The 16864-nt window shown below is 43.4% G+C and overlaps 1 protein-coding gene across 5 annotated transcripts in view; it reads left to right on the top strand.

Moving 5' to 3' along the window:
• LOC137634256 (glycoprotein-N-acetylgalactosamine 3-beta-galactosyltransferase 1-like) overlaps positions 1-16864 on the top strand; it is a 137466-nt gene that overhangs the window by 6506 nt on the left and 114096 nt on the right. The window lies entirely within an intron of this gene.

Below are 16864 nucleotides of genomic sequence, written 5' to 3'. Positions count from 1 at the left end.
AAAGGAGGATCAAGTTCGGATATATTCTTGCATTTCACTAGTTTTCCTACTCCTCACCCTAGCACTCCAGTTTCCTACTGTGGTTCCTTATTATTGTTGTTCTTGGAAGGTTCATTTATATCTAAAAAGAATTTTATTTTCAGAAAAAATTTATTCAGAATTATTGGAAGCATAAACAAAGGAAACTTAGTCTCGCTTGCAAATTCACTTGTAACTTGGATGACCAGATGCCCCCATTTTCATTGACCTGTCTCTGGCTATTGCTGTCCTTGGTTTTCAATGTGACTGAAAGATTCAAAATTGGAATACAGTAGTGTACAGAAAAAAAGGAAAATGTTTACCAAAGTATACTGTACATAGTTGCATGCTGTACTAATTGCACTGTACAGTGTGTATGTATATATATATATATATATATATATATATATATATATATATATATATATATATATATATACATATATATATATATACATATATATATATATATATATATATATATATATATATATATATATATATATATATATATATATATATATAAGGAAATGATAAACGGGTTTGCACGGCATAATTTGTGAGATTACGTTCCTTAAACATACAGTGATACCTCGGTACTCGACCATAATCCGTTCGAGATCCGTGTTCGACCTCCGATTTGTTCGAGTACCGAATTTTTTTTCCCCATAAGAAATAATGGTATATATTCTATTCCGTTCCCAAGCACTCGAACAGGCCCAAAATATTAATAAAACGTGTACCTAAACAACAATAATTATCTAAATGTGTATGAAATTGGTCAGAAAATCCTATAAAACAATTTTAAACCATTTACTGTACTAAAATAAAACAATTTTAAACCATTTTCTGTACTGTAGTGAACATACCTTTGAGCAGCGGTTCGATGGCATACAGGGATGGATGTGGAGAGGATGGAAGGGGGAGGTTACTGCTTGGAAGGAGAGTCCCCTTCCATGATGTGGTGGGGTAGTTCTCCTTCAGGAGTTGTTTCTCTCTCCAATGAAAGGGTGGGCAGATCTATTTCAGGGGTTTCTTCTCTTCTTTGTCTCTTCTTTGGAGGAGAAACAGGCTTTGATGTAGCAGCTTTCTTTTCTTTTGTGAAAAACTGGTCTATTGTTAATTGTTTCTTCCTCCTCTGCAGTATTCTTCGAAAATGATACATGACACTATCATTAAACATATGCACTGCCCGGTTTGCTACTGCAATTTCTGGGTGGTATTTTTCAGCAAAAGCCTGCACATCTGCCCACTTGGAACAAATTTCATTGATGAGAGAACTTGGAACATCCTCCCTTACCTCATCCTCTTCTGAAGATTCCTGCTCCACAATCAGATCCTGCTGCTGTTGTTGTTGCAGGTGCAACAATTCCTCCACAGTCAACTCGGTAGAATGGCTTTCTACAAGCTCATCAATATCATCCTTGTCGACCTCAAGCCCCAAACTCCTGCCCATGACAACAATTTCCTCAACGACATCAGTGTCATCAGAAATTACAGGGGTAGCAGTGCTTGGACCCGCCTCTGGTTGGAAACCTTCAAACTCCCTCTCTGTGACACATGATGGCCACAGCTTACGCCAGGCAGAGTTCAATGTCCTATAGGTCACACCTCGCCAAGCTTGGTCAATCATGTTAACAGAGTTGAGGATGCTGAAGTGTTCCTTCCAGAATTCCTTTAGGGTCAACTTCGTGTCACTGGTCACTTCAAAACACTTTCTGAAAAGGGCCTTGGTATAGAGTTTTTTGAAGTTTGAAATGACCTGTTGGTCCATGGGCTGGAGTATGGGAGTAGTATTGGGGGGCAAGAATTTGATTTTGATAAAGCTGTATTCTTCTTTCAAGTCATCCTCGAGACCTGGAGGATGTGCAGGAGCATTGTCCATAACCAGAAGACATTTCATTGGCAAGCTCTTTTCAATGAGGTAAGCCTTAACCTGGGGGGCAAACACTTCGTTTATCCACTCAGTAAAGAATTGTCTTGTGACCCAAGATTTAGTGTTCGAGCGCCACATAACTGGTAGTGCACTTTTACAAATATTATTTCGTTTGAACACCCGGGGGTTGTCCGAGTGGTACACTAACAAGGGTTTGATCTTGCAATCGCCACTTGCATTTGCACACAGCAACAATGTTAGCCTATCTTTCATTGGCTTGTGACCTGGCATCTTCGTCTCGTCCTTGGTAATGTACGTATTGGCTGGCATTTTCTTCCAAAATAACCCAGTCTCATCACAATTAAAGACTTGTTGTGCGATCAAATTTTGTTCATTTATGTACCGATCGAATTCCCCCACGTATTTATCGGCTGCAATTTGATCCGAACTAGCTGCCTCCCCATGCCTAGTAACACGATGAATACCTGTTCTATTACGAAACTTTTCAAACCAACCCCTGCTCGCTTTAAATGTAAATGAATCACTTTCACTGGTACTCGGACTTTTCTTCACTAATTCTTCATAGATATGCAACGCTTTTTCACAAATGAACGCTTCACTAACACTTTCCCCGGCCAACTGTTTTTCTTTAATAAATATTAAAAGCAACTTTTCCATCTCCTCAATCACTTGTGGCCTTTGCTTAGTTACCGCCGTAACTCCCGTTGCAACATTCGCCTTCTTAATCATTTCTTTATGCTTTAAAAACGTAGAAATGGTCGACTTCGCCATTCCGTATTCTACCGCTAAATCGGACACTCGTACACCATTCTCATATTTCGCTATAATTTCCTTCTTCAACTCGATCGTTGTTCGCACTGTTTTCCTCTTCTCCTTCCCCTTAACACTCATTACTTTCTTGGGACTCATTATGAAAGCTAAAAAAGCAATTAAAAGCACTGAAAATCACTAAATCACAACGAATGCTGATCGCGCGTTGTCTGAGTGACGCTCTCGAGAGAACTGATGCTTCCCGAACAAGCGAGAGTGGCCGAGATGGCGCGATCATCACAAAGCCCATGCGGTCGTCACGTGTTCGGCTGGTCGAGTACCGAATTTTTGGTCGAGCACCGCAGCAAAAATTTCTCGAAAATTTTGGTCGAACTCCGAATTGTTCGAGTATAGAGTCGTTCGACTACCGAGGTATCACTGTAAAACCAAATTTCTCGCCTAACCATCGTCAGTATCGTCGTGCACGTTCCTGACTCCCCTCTAGACTTCATGCCAGCATCCAACTTATGGTGTTTTGCCTGTAGACAATTTTGATACTGTTCAATCATTGGTTATTAGTCATTAAATTATAGCTTACCTTGATTTAGATTCGGTATAAGAAATTCAAGAAGGTTTGTAGGGCCCCAAAAAAGCATAATTAACAGTAAATATCGAGATAAAATATAATGACGGCATCCGTGTACTTTAGACCCGTTCAGATTGGTACAAATTTACGGTTGAAAGTAAGGATATTGACAGGCAGGAAAGTTGGTTAGTAGTCTTGATAAATTTCCCGTTTGGTAAATATGTCGTAAGTTTATGCAGAGTGACTACAGTGCTCACCACATATCATGCCAGATTTATAGCGCCAAGTAGCATCAGTTGTCTTGAGGTCTAATCAAATAGGGAAATAAGCTGATAAAACACTTACCTAACATAAGCCTATCCAGCTTGAAAAAATAACCAACATACATAATAGGCCTATTACTTCACTTTAAATGGTAAATGGAAACAAATGCTTTTTTTTTTTTTTTTTTTATCAGGATGGATATTCTAAGCAATTCTAAGACATTTTCTTCTAGGTTATGGTATTTCTCTTGCAAATATTTATGGTTACAGAAATACTGTACCAGTATTGACAGACAGCTTATAGGGCAGGGTGTTAAAACACTTGCATCTAAATTTTGGGTGCAGGGAGACAATATTAATTGAAAAAAAATTATGCTGTGGAAGGCAACCGAGGGGCAAGGGATTTGGCCCCCAATTAAATTAGGTACAAGTATGGGATTTTTAAAAATTATCAATTGATATCTCAAGATTTGTAAATTTGTTTTTATTGACCAAACACAAATTTATTCTTGAAAAGATAGACTCCTGTGAGAAATACACTAGCCTAGTGCACCAGTCAGAAATCAGAATACTTCCCATACTGGTATTTCAAATCCATACACTATCCCTTTTTATTATGATCACTATGTCTTCTTATTTTCACTTTTATAGAATGCCAGGAATAAGAAGAAGGCCTTAATTTTGGTGAAGTGTCTGGCTGATACTTATTTTTTTGCAGCTGATTTTATGGGTGTTCGTGATGTCGGCTACTTTGATCAGAGTTAAAACTCATTGTTAGCCAATTGAATTTCTATTCAATACCTTTATTATTTAGGAAAAATAGGGTAAGAGAAACTTTTGAATGGTAAGGGCATTGTTTATTTTAGTTTTTCAAAGACAAAAACGCCATTTTTCGGAGTTTTTTTCCCTGGATTTTGTCTCAGAAATCTGGACACCTTAGTCATATCTGTTTAAAAAATTTATCATGGTGGTCATATTCCTTTACGTAACAATTCGGCCTATGGAGGGGACCCTGTTAGGAAACAAGGGTCTTTAGTGTGGAGAAAAAAAAAAGTGAATTGTAATAACAGGCATTGTTAGAAAATTTTAAATCCTATATACAGTATGAGGAGCTCAAAACATACTTGGTTTCAGTCTAAGTAGCATCAATCATAAAACACGTCATTGAGACCAAAGACTGATTTCAGGGATGTATCCTAATCTTATCTTCGCTTAACCAAATTTAGGGTGTGGGTTCATCTCCTACCTGACCTAGAAAGAAATACATGCAGAAATTTATCCAAACCTATCCTTGCACAGCATGCGTTAACTGGGAATAGTTGTAACCCAAATCTTTGCTTTTAAAAGTTTAAGGGTTGCACATAAATGGCAGAGACATGACAGTGACAAGGTCCTCGCAAGATACTTTTCTAGGACATGGGTTTTCAATCTTTGTTCTGTCACTAAGTACAAACCCTTTCACTCTTTATTAGGGCATATACTTTTGGCAAAGCTGGAAGTCTAACCATAAGACTTTTAGGGAGGTGTAACTACCCACTGCTAGTTAGCAAGTGGGTAGGGGATAGTACTGGCTACCCCACTCACACACACACACACACACACACACACACACACCTGTGTTCTATCGTCACATTTGCTTTTGCCTAGGTTGAGAGCGAACATTGTCTCTCTCTTCTGCTGTAACCAGACTGACCATTTGACTTATCTGGTCTTCTTTTTCTCTTTCCAGGTGTGGCTGTTGCTGTTGAGGTCGGCATACGGACTTGTCCTGGACCTGAAGTGCGCCAATGCGGCGCCATGTCCTCAGTTGAGGCCGACCCTCGCTCCTTTGCCTGTCCTGCAGAGGACACACTTATACGTAGGTAGGGTTTACCCTGAGCAGAATGTCGGGAATGGCCATTCTCCCAGTGGGAGAGATTTGGCAGATGATGTATGAAGAAGTCTCAGAGGGATTCTTATCCTTCGGGGTCATCCTCGAAGGTAAAGAAACCTTGACTTCCTTCTTCGTCGTCTCAATTTCTCCACACAACTTCTGCTCGATCGGGCTCTCCTGGGAAACAATAGAGTAGAAGCGGTGGCCGTTTGACCCCCTGACAACCCTTAGGATTGGAGGACTCCACTACTAACCCTCGGCCAAAGGGGAGTCTTTCTCCGTTGACGACTTTCTTCAGCTGTTGCGTTCCCTAGGGATAGCTGGTCCCCCATCGAAGGAAGGTTTTCTTGAGCTGATCCAGCTTGGGGCACAGTTGAAGCGTACACTTGCTTCCTCAGAGGTTAACCTTTTTCTTTCTATAGAAGTCTCTGAAAGTATTGCACCGGCAAGAGTCTCTTGTGTCCCAACCTGGTTGTCTCCTCCCCTGCGCCATCATACACTACACATCTGTTGTGAAGGCCAAATTTGGCTGACCCAGAGTTCTACCTTGCCCTTGCTCCTCAGCATGCTGACGACAGTGCTCTTCCTCAACCTGAGTTAGCTCAGCCGGCGGAGGGAGTATGAAGTTCGAAGCATCCCTTGCTCTACTTGAGGAGGAACACCTTTCTCGCCTGCGAGTTAGATCTTCTCCTGTGTGGCATCCTCTGCATGGGGCGACGAAAAGGGTCTTGGATTTGTCCATGCCCCTCTCCAGCCCGTTGGAGCGAGGTTCTATGGAACGAGGCGATGAGGTAGCTCGTAGGCTGGGTGCAGAAACGATACCTCGAATTCGGCGGACTCTTCCCTTTTCAACCAGCATGACTCGTTCAGTCCCTGTAGCGAATCCTAATGCTGGATCGCACAGGACCGCTCGCCAAGCTCCCGCGGCAGTACTGATGAGGGACCTGCAAGCAACTTAGATGCGTGAACAGGTAATCCCGGAATCACTCGCCGATGATGATCGTCGATAACCAGTGTGTTTGCCAACACCAGCTTATGATCCTTGTAGCAGAGTAGACCGCAGTCCGACGAGAAAGCTATACGCACTGTCACGTATCCATCCATTTGTTAAGGTGTGAGGGAGAGCTTCTCTTGCTGACAGCGATCTTTGCCGAAAGTAATACCCTATAAATAGCTAAGGTTTGTATCGTCGGGAAAAATGCAAATTACCTCCGAATTTGTCATATTGAACACATAAGTTTGGGGCATGCCAAGAGACTTTTGAATAGATTAACAAGCTATGCCAAGGCACAGAAATCAGGAGGAAAATTGTTGCAGGAGACATCTAGTCCACCTATTTCTGCCAGTAGTTCACTAAAAAGAAATGAGCTATCTGTACCAATCTGTGTGATGAGCCAAGAATATCACCTCCTAAGGCTTTGCCAACCACTATTAAACCCAACACCTGATAAATCACCACCTTTTAATTAGAAAAGAGAGAGACCTCCATCTCTCACATCCTTCCATTAAGAACACCAAAGTTATGACATCAAATAGATATGCTTTGTCTGTTGATATTCCAAATCAATAAGAAAACAACTTGAATCAATCCAAAATTCAAATTGAGGTCCACCATCCCCCTCAACAATTAGGTCAAAAGAACATGAAAAAGGCAAATATAAAGCCTAATTTATCAAGACCCTCTTTTAAGAAGCCTACAGGAAATAATGTTAAACCAAAAACTGTAAATAGGAAGACCTCATCCCAGATGTCCTTCAGAAAATAAGCCATAGTTTTTTCATCCATTTTGCAATTGAATTGTCAGGTTTAAGGGCCAAATGTGAAGTACTTGAGCCCCTCATTCATGAGCACTTTCCATAATTATGTCTACAAGAGAGCAAACTTGATGATAATACTCCTTGTCCTCGAGAGTATGTTAGCTATAGGACACTATATGATCAACGAGCAGGGAACCATGGGGAAGTCTTGTATACGTTCGTCGATGTTCCCCAAATATCTCTGTCTATTTGTACACCTTTGGAGACACAGGTTTTACAGAGTGATATAGGAAGAAAATACACCATTTGTTCTCTTTACCTGTCTCCAAATAACAACATCTCGTATGATAATTTAGTTGAGGTAATTCAATAACTCCCTCCACCTTTTCTTTTACTTGGAGATTTGAATGGGTAGGCATCCTTTATGGAGCCATGTTTTAGCACTCCTTACACAACAACATCTACTTACACAACCACACGCGAACATCTATCATGGGGCAGTAGCCTCTCTTCGTCTTCTCACCTGGAGACTATCCAACATCTCTCACAGAGAGGCTTTTCGCAATAAGTTGTGAGAAGGATGTATGGATACTTACGAAGATCCTCTGCTTCAGTCTACCAGGCGAAGTGGACTGCCTTCTTTCCCCACGATGCCACTGTTCCAGTGGCAGCGGAGTTCCTTGTACTGTATACCTTGAGGAGGAAAAACTCCTCTCGGTCTCGCCAGTGAAAGGCTACCGCTCAGCCTTAAGCATGGCCTTCAGACTGAAAGGAGTAGAATTTTCCTCTTTGTTGGAATTCTCTCTTCATACGTAGCCATGAGATCACTTGCCCACAGTGGGAAGTTAGACTCCTCCTTGGAACATGGTTTGCATCCTTCAGTCTCTGAAGGTTGCTCCCTATGCACCATTACGCCAGGCAGAAGATCGCCAACTCGCTTTTGGAGATGGTATTCCTACTCGATTTGGCTTCGGCAAACAGATTTAGTGAACTTCGTGGTCTATCTTACTGCTTCACCCATTCAAGGATACTGGGCTAGGTGACACTGTTTCGTCCTCGAGTTTATCGCTAAGACTCAAAATCTGGGAGTAGAAGATCCTAGATTTGGTCCCTTTTGGATTGGGAGTCTTTGTTCTGTAATCAATGATCCAGATCATGTTACTTTGTCCAGTGAGGAGTTTAAGATATTACCTTAAACGCACTGCAGCAGCTCTTCCCCAGGTGTCAGCACTCTTCGTCAGCACAGGGAAGGTCAAGAGGAGGGTCACAAAGAATACCACCTTGGCTAGGATTTGCAGGGTCATTGACCATGCACTGAATCCTGAGCCGCCTCCTGCTGGTCGACCTAGAGCTCATAACATTAGGGGCATAAGCACGTTCGTGGCTCGCAAACGAAACTACTTTGTGGTGCAGGTATTACAGGCTGGTGTGTGGAAGCGTCAAATGACCTTCACCGCCCACTACATGCAAGACGTGGCCTACAGGAACATGGAGGCATTCTCCATTGGTCCTTTGGTAGCTGCACAACAAGTGATTTAAAATACCTCAGGCTCCTAGATGGACAAGTAGCAGATGGTTGAGGGCATAGGTTACCCAAGGATAGCCTGGGATGAATGTGTAAGAATGACTGGCTCTTTCTTTCTTTAACTTCCCCTTTTTTAGGGAACAGCACCATGGGCCCTTTGCATGCTGGCCCCACTTACCTGCAGGTAATAACCATTTTCCCTGGTGTAACCTAGTATAGATGTCATACTTGTCTACGTCCCCAATACTCCGCGTGAGGGGAGTATTGGGAGACGTCTGTGTATGATCTAACATTCCTCTTTTTAACTCGGAATTTTCTTACCTAGACAGTCACATTGCTAGTTCCTCACAAACACAGGTTGCTCAGTTCCGCTATCAGTGCATTGGACAATGTATTTTAGTGAGGTGTCAAGGTTTTTTCCCAGTTACAGGTCAAGCTTGTACAGGTAAAAACCCGTGTCAAAGGACAAGCCAGTGATCGGACTTCCCCCTCTGCTAACGGGTGAGTCATCCCTATTAAATAGCGTAAGGTGTGTTTAGTGTCATAACAAATGACAAATTTGGAAGTACTGTACAGTAATTTGTATTTTTCCTAACGATACAAACCTGTAGCTATTAATATACATTGCCCCGCCATCATCTATCCACAATAAGTCTGCCTGCAATCAAAAAGTGAGTTTCACTTATGGGTGAGTGAGAAGGGTAGCTGGCAACCCCTGGCTACCCCTTGCTTCCCCCACTAACTGGTCGTTAGGTGGTTACCACCTCACATTTAATGTCTTAATGGCTAGTCTTCTAGCCTTCCCGAAAGATAATTCCTATTAAATAGCTACAGGTTTGTATAGTTAGGAAAAATACTGATTAATACCAAATTTGTCATATTTCAGCATGGATTAGTCATGGAATGGGTTGAAACCTGATTCTTCTCCACAAATGCGGAAACCTAGCGCTCACGACGTTAGGGGCTTTGGAACATTCCTAGCGTTAAAAAAAACTGCTCTATCGCGCAGGTCCTTCATGCGGTGGTATGGAAGCGTCAAACGACCTTCACTGCCCACACCTGCAAGATGTAACCCACAGGAACGTGGAGATATTCTCCATCGGTCCTGTGGTGGCGGCACAACAGATGGTTTAAACATCTCAAGCTCCTTGATGGATAATTAGCAGATGGTAGAGGGCAGAGGTTACCCCAGATTAAGTCTGGGGTGAATGATAAGAATGACTGGCTCCTTTCTTTCACCTTCCCCTGTGTTGAGGAACAGCAGCTACGGTACTCTATCTGGCCTCCACTATCTGCAGGTAATAACCATTTCCCTTGTGTAACCTGGTATAGTAATATATACTTGTTAGGTTCCCATATCCCCCTGGTGAGATGGGAATTGGGTAACGTCTACGATTTTGGAGAATTCTTACCTAGACAAGTCACATTGCTAGTATCACACAATCATACTGACTGCTCTGGCTGCTGAAGCATGCTATTGCACAAGGTTTTGGGGAGGTGTCAAGGTTATTCCTCTCAATGTGTGCGCAACATAGAGAAAACCCTGGGTCAAAAACCAGCCAGTGGTTAGGATTTCCAGCCACCTTAGGGTAAGTCTTCCCTAATAAAGAGCGAAAGGGTTTGCATTTAGTGACAGAACAAATGACAAATTTATGAATAATTTGTATTTTTCCTAACGATACAAACCTTGAGCTCTTTATACAAATTTGGCCTGTCATCACCAAGTCTTGCCTGCAATCTAAAGTGACGAGATAGCACAGGTGTTTGTGTGTAAATTGGGTAGCTGGTACTAACCCCTAATCACCCTGCTAACTAGTAGTGGGGTAGTTATGCCTTGCTAAAAGTTTTAGGCTAGTCTTCCAGCTTTGCCGAAAGTATATCCCAAATAAAGAGTTCAAGGTTTGTATTGTTAGGAAAAATACAAATTTTAAAATTTTTCATTTTTCAATATTAAACTTAGCCGGTGATTATATAAGCTGCAACTCTGTTGCTCGACAGAAAACTCTACGTTCAAAATACGCCAGCGATCGCTATGCAGGTAGGGGGTGTACATCAACAGCGCCATCTGTCGAGCAGGTACTCAGTACTCAATGTAAACACAGAACCAATTTTCTCTCTGTCGGGCTACCGGCAAGACCTACTAATACGCTGTTACTAACTGGATTTGTTTTCACAACTATTTGGTGAAGTACACTATTCTAGTTTTGAGCTTTCGCTATGCAGGTGTTTTATCTTCATCTCAAAACTTGAACTCGTTTTGGATAGATTTAATTAGGGTGACAAAGAGAGTATGGACTCTCTTTCACTTTTAAATGGCCGACCCTTCCCTTAGACGGAAGTGTGTTTAGGTTTTTAGTAATTTTGCTTAACACGTTATAGATCTATATATTTTATATCTCTCCGCCTTTATTAGGCCTCTTCGATTAACTTTCCATTTATTATAAACATATAAAGATAATTTTTATGTTTTGTTTATCTGCGACCTTTCCTGATAGTAGGCGGTCCTAACTTGGAACCGAAGTTAATCAACGTTGAGCCCGTTATATCGTATTTAGCCTTTAAAGAATTTAAAACTTTTTAAATTTAATGTTTTATGAAAGAATTTCTTTGATAGTCTTCGTACTGTTTTCAAAGATGAACTAACGTTTAGTTTTTTAGACTACGCAGTTGTTGACGTTCAGGACGTTCAACATGCGCTCTATCGTTACGATAGAGAGAGAGTGTATCACGGTTTCACTTTGCAGTAAGAGTAAATCGATTCTGACGTTTTGTTCATTCTTTCTTAGCTTTAATGTTTTAAATTCTTAATTAAAGGAACTTTTTATTTGGAAAACCTTTCAGTTTTTTTCCTTTAGTCAAATAACATGTTTTTTTTGACGATATATAATTGGGCTCTTCTCTTAGGTGCGAAATCAAGAGAGAAAGAGAGAGAGAGAGATAGAGACGGAGGGAGAGAGAGGAGAGAAAACGTTCCGTTCAAGCGGGTAACGTTGTTTTCGTGTTACTCTCGTCCCTAGTCGCTGTACGGGGAAGAAGGTAAAACGTTTCTAGGGTTTTATTCTTGTCCCCAGGCTATGTGCGGTGAGAGATTGTAAACATAGTTTATTTGAACTAGTGTTTAGTCTCTTTCCCAGCCACTGAATTTTTTATCTTTATATATGTTTTCTGTTTTTTGCTAGTATTAATGAGCTGCATTATACGACTGATTTCGCAATTACTACCTTTTAATGAGGGTAGAATTGCGTGTTTCAGGTAGAAATCAGTAAAAGTTTCGATTTCAGTGAAATAAGTGCAAAACAGAAAATCGAAGTGATAAAGTGATATGCGCAAAGTGTTACAGTGTTGCGTCCGAGGGTTCGTCTGTTCGTGCCTGTCGTTCACCTAGTCCGGGACCTCTTGCAAGCTCCCAAGCCCAGGGGAGAAGTAATGTCGAACGACTTATGGGTTCGTCAGGCCTTGATCAACGAACAGACGTTTCCCTCCGTGGTTTCGGGCGTATCTACCCAAGATCGCCCCACCCACACAAAGACGAGAGAGCCCATTTATTTCTCGTCTGCGGAAGAGGTTTCTCGTAAGAAACCATGGACCAAGGTCTCGCAGCTTATTAAGCGCAAGTCGGTCCCTTCCGCGCAAGTCCAACGGCCCAGTTGTAGCCACTGGGTCAGTTCGGACTCGCTGCAGTCTTCCGACGACTGCTCACCTCCTAAGAGAGGCAAAGCGGTACCGCATCAGGCAGTCACACCGTCTGTTGCCGCACCTGCTCCTGTAGACCCTAAGTGGTCTTTGCTGCAGACCATGCAGTCTCAGTTAACGTCATTGATGCGGGACTTTCGTGCGGAGAAGGTTGACACTGCACCAACCTCTAGCCTACAACCAACCACGGTTGTGCGTCCTCTGGACGCTGAGGCGACCTTCTGCCGCACTCCAGCTGAGAGAGTCCCGCCACCCATGTGTTCCAGTGTACCCTGCCAGCCGCATGTTGACGTTCAGTAACGCACGGAACCTTCCGTTGACGTTCGCGAGGTACAACAACAGTCTAAGTTGTTTTGTTTTGACGCGGTGCGTCAACCTCCGCATTCTAGAGTTGTTTTGACTGCTCAGTATAGACAGTCAAAGCAGTCTCGAGTGAACACTGTATGTCCTCACGCACCTGTTGTGGTTGACAGTTCAGTTGTTGACAGTTCACAGACTGTCAAGCAGTTACATGACGTTGCCTTCTGGTCTGCTACTAATGCACCAGTGAGAGACTCACTGAGGTAACCTAGCTTTTATCGGACAAGGTTCCTGTAGATGAGAAAGTGCTGTTCTCCCTCCTACTGATATTCCCTTGAGGACTCTGTCATTTGGAGAGGAGCCTTAAGCTGCTTAGCCTCCGATGGACTTTAATTAAATCATGATGATTTTTTAAGGATCTTCGTCCGGATCTTGTAACTGCTGCTCCTCGTTCGCCTAAACGTCAGAACTTACACTAGGCCTAGCTACTTCGAAGCCGTTGTTTTTAAGCTAGTGCTCTCTCGCTCTCCTAGAGAGCGTTACGTTGGCTAGGCGACTGGTTTTTGCACCAGGAGGAGTTTTAGGGATACAGCCTTTGATTTCCCTTCTTTTAAACTGGCTTATAGAGCGAGAGTCTGATAGGACACGAGAGAAGTTCTCGGCTTGGGAGTTCATGCCTCTGCCCAGATAGACTTCTCAATTCTGGTAGACTCGCCCTGGCGCCTAGCCAGGAGACGCTCCAAGTTGTTTACAGGTCAACTTCTCAACTTTTGTCGAGCCTTTGAAGTTTTGCTGTACTATTATGTCACACATAACAAGGCTTTCAGGGATAGTAAATGGTTCCGCCTCAGTCGCTAACCCCGTCTGTTGCCACACCTGCTCCCGTAGACCCTAATGGGCTTTGCTGCAAGACATGCAGTCCAAGATTGCGTCCTTGATAGAGGACTTAAATGCGGAGAAGAACCTTCTGGCCAACAACCTTCCAACCGGTTGGTTGTGCGCCCTGTTGACGCTGAGGTAACCTACTCGCGTCTGCCAGTTAAGGTGGTTCCTCCTTCTGGCCAACAACCTTCCAACCGGTCGGTTGTGCGCCCTGTTGACGCTGAGGTAACCTACTCGCGTCTGCCAGTTGAGGTGGTTCCTCCACCGATGCGACCCAGTGTGGGTTGCCAGTCGCACGTTGACGTTAAGCGACGCTCGGAGGTGGTTGTTGACGTTCAGGACGTTCAACAACCAGCAGAGGTGACTTGTTGTGACGCAGTGCGTCAACCTCAGCAACCCGGTAGGGTGTTGACTGCACAACCCAGACAGTCTAGACAGTTTCGGGTTGACGCTGTACTTCCTCGCGCACCCATGGTTGTTGACAGTTCACAGACTGTGCAGCAGTTCCATGATATTGCGTCCGGCTCCGTCACGCATCCACCAGTGCGACCGGATTCAGCGAGTCAGACGTTGCCCACTCCGTTGCCGTTTCCTCATCAGTTTCGGATGAGGAACCCTCTGATGAGGACGTTGCTGAACAAGACGATCAGCCCCCAGCCCTGCTATCCATCCAGAAGATGCTGAAGAAGGAACGCTGCCCAGTCAGGCTGTGGATGAGTCTGGTAGGGACACTGTCATCCGTGGATCAATTTGTGTCACTAGGAAGACTACACCTCCGTCCTCTTCTATACCATCTAGCTTTTCACTGGAAAAAGGACAAGACGCTAGAAGCGGTCTCGATCCCGGTTTCCGGAAAGATAAAGTCTTGTCTGACTTGGTGAAAGGACTATATCAACCTTAGAGAGGGTCTTCCCCTGACTGTTCAGACTCCCAACCACGTTCTCTTCTCGGACGCATCGGACGTAGGCTGGGGTGCGACATTAGACGGTCGGGAATGCTCGGGATTATGGAACTCGAGTCAAAGGACAATGCATTTCAACTGCAAGGAGCTACTGGCAGTACGTCTGACTTGGAAAAGCTTCAGGTCTCTCCTTCAAGGCAAAGTGGTGGAGGTGAACTCGGACAACACCACGGCTTTGGCGTACATCTCCAAGCAAGGAGGGACCTACTCTCTGACATTGTACGAGATCGCAAGGGACCTCCTCACCTGGTCAAAAGGTCTAGACTTATCACTAGTAACGAGGTTCATCCAAGGCAACTTGAATGTCATGGCAGATTGTCTCAGTCGGAAGGGACAAATAATTCCAACAGAATGGACCCTCCACAAGGATGTATGCAAGAGACTTTGGGCCACCTGGGGCCAGCCAACCATAGATCTCTTCGCAACCTTGATGACCAAGAGGCTCCCAATATTTTGCTCACCAATCCCGGACCCAGCAGCAGTTCATATAGATGCCTTTCTACTAGATTGGTCACATCTAGATCTATATGCATTCCCTCCGTTCAAGATTGTCAACAAGGTACTGCAGAAGTTCGCCTCTCACGAAGGGACAAGGTTGACTCTAGTTGCTTCCCTCTGGCCCGCGAGAGAATGGTTCACCGAGGTACTTCGATGGCTAGTAGACGTTCCCAGAACACTTCCCCTAAGGGTGGACCTTCTACGTCAGCCACGCGTAAAGAAGGTACACCAAGGCCTCCACGCTCTTCGTCTGACTGCCTTCAGACTATCGAAAGACTCTCGAGAGCTAGAGGCTTTTCGAAGGAGGCAGCCAGAGCGATTGCTAGAGCAAGGAGAACATCCACCCTTAGAGTCTACCAATCGAAGTGGGAAATCTTCCGAAACTGGTGCAAGTCAGTATCCGTATCCTCGACCAGTACCTCTGTAACTCAAATAGCTGACTTCCTCTTATATCTGAGGAAAGAACGATCTCTTTCAGCTCCCACTATCAAGGGTTACAGAAGCATGTTGGCATCAGTCTTCCGTCACAGAGTCTTAGATCTTTCCAACAATAAAGATCTACAGGACCTCCTTAAGTCTTTTGAGACCACGAAGGAGCGTCGTTTGGTTACACCTGGTTGGAATTTAGACGTGGTACTAAGATTCCTTATGTCAGACAGGTTCGAACCGCTACAATCAGCCTCCCTGAAAGATCTCACCTTAAAGACTCTTTTCCTGGTATGCTTAGCCACAGCTAAAAGAGTCAGTGAGATTCATGCCTTCAGCAAGAACATCGGATTCTCATCCGAAACGGCTACATGTTCTACAACTTGGTTTTCTAGCCAAACACGAGCTGCCTTCTCGGTCTTGGCCAATATCGTTCGATATTCCAAACTTATCGTATGGTTGGAAATGAACTAGAAAGAGTCTTATGTCCTGTAAGAGCTCTTAAGTTCTATTTAAAAACCTTTACGAGACCCGTCTGAAGCTTTATGGTGTTCAGTTAAGAAACCATCTTTGCCTATGTCAAAGAATGCTTTATCCTATTTTATCAGACTGTTAATACGAGAAGCTCATTCCCATCTGAATGAGGAAGACCAAGCTTTGCTGAAGGTAAGGACACACGAAGTTAGAGCTGTCGCAACTTCCGTGGCCTTTAAACAAAATAGATCTCTGCAAAGTATAATCGACGCAACCTATTGGAAAAGCAAGTCAGTGTTCGCGTCTTTTTATCTTAAGAATGTCCAGTCTCTTTACGAGAACTGCTACACTCTGGGACCATTCGTAGCAACGAGTGCAGTAGTGGGTGAGGGCTCAACCACTACAATTCCCTAATTCCATAACCTTTTTAATCTTTCTCTTGAAATGTTTTATTATTGTTTTTGGGTTGTCCGGAAGGCTAAGAAGCCTTTCGCATCCTACTTGATTTGGCGGGTGGTCAAAGTCATTTCTTGAGAAGCGCCTAGATTAGAGGTTTTGATGAGGTCCTGTTGTATGGGTTGCAACCCTTGATACTTCAGATCCTAGGGGTCGCTCAGCATCCTAAGAGGATCGCGAGGCTCCGTAAGGAAGACGTACTTAAAAAGGCAGAGTAATTGTTCAAGTCGACTTCCTTACCAGGTACTTATTTATTTTATGTTTGTTATTTTGAATAACTGCTAAAATGAAATACAAAATACTTAGCTCATAATAATGTAAACAAGTAATGCTGGTCTCTACCCACCCCCCTGGGTGTGAATCAGCTTATATAATCACCGGCTAAGTTTAATATTGAAAAATGTTATTTTTATTAATAAAATAAATTTTTGAATATACTTACCCGGTGATTATATATTAAAGGACCCTCCCTTCCTCCCCAATAGAGACCCAGTGGACCGAGGAG

This window comes from Palaemon carinicauda, chromosome 44 (genome assembly GCF_036898095.1).
Source record: "Palaemon carinicauda isolate YSFRI2023 chromosome 44, ASM3689809v2, whole genome shotgun sequence".
Classification (NCBI taxonomy): domain Eukaryota; kingdom Metazoa; phylum Arthropoda; class Malacostraca; order Decapoda; family Palaemonidae; genus Palaemon; species Palaemon carinicauda.
Note: the sequence above shows the minus strand (reverse complement) of the source record. Positions and strands in the feature narration are given on the sequence as shown.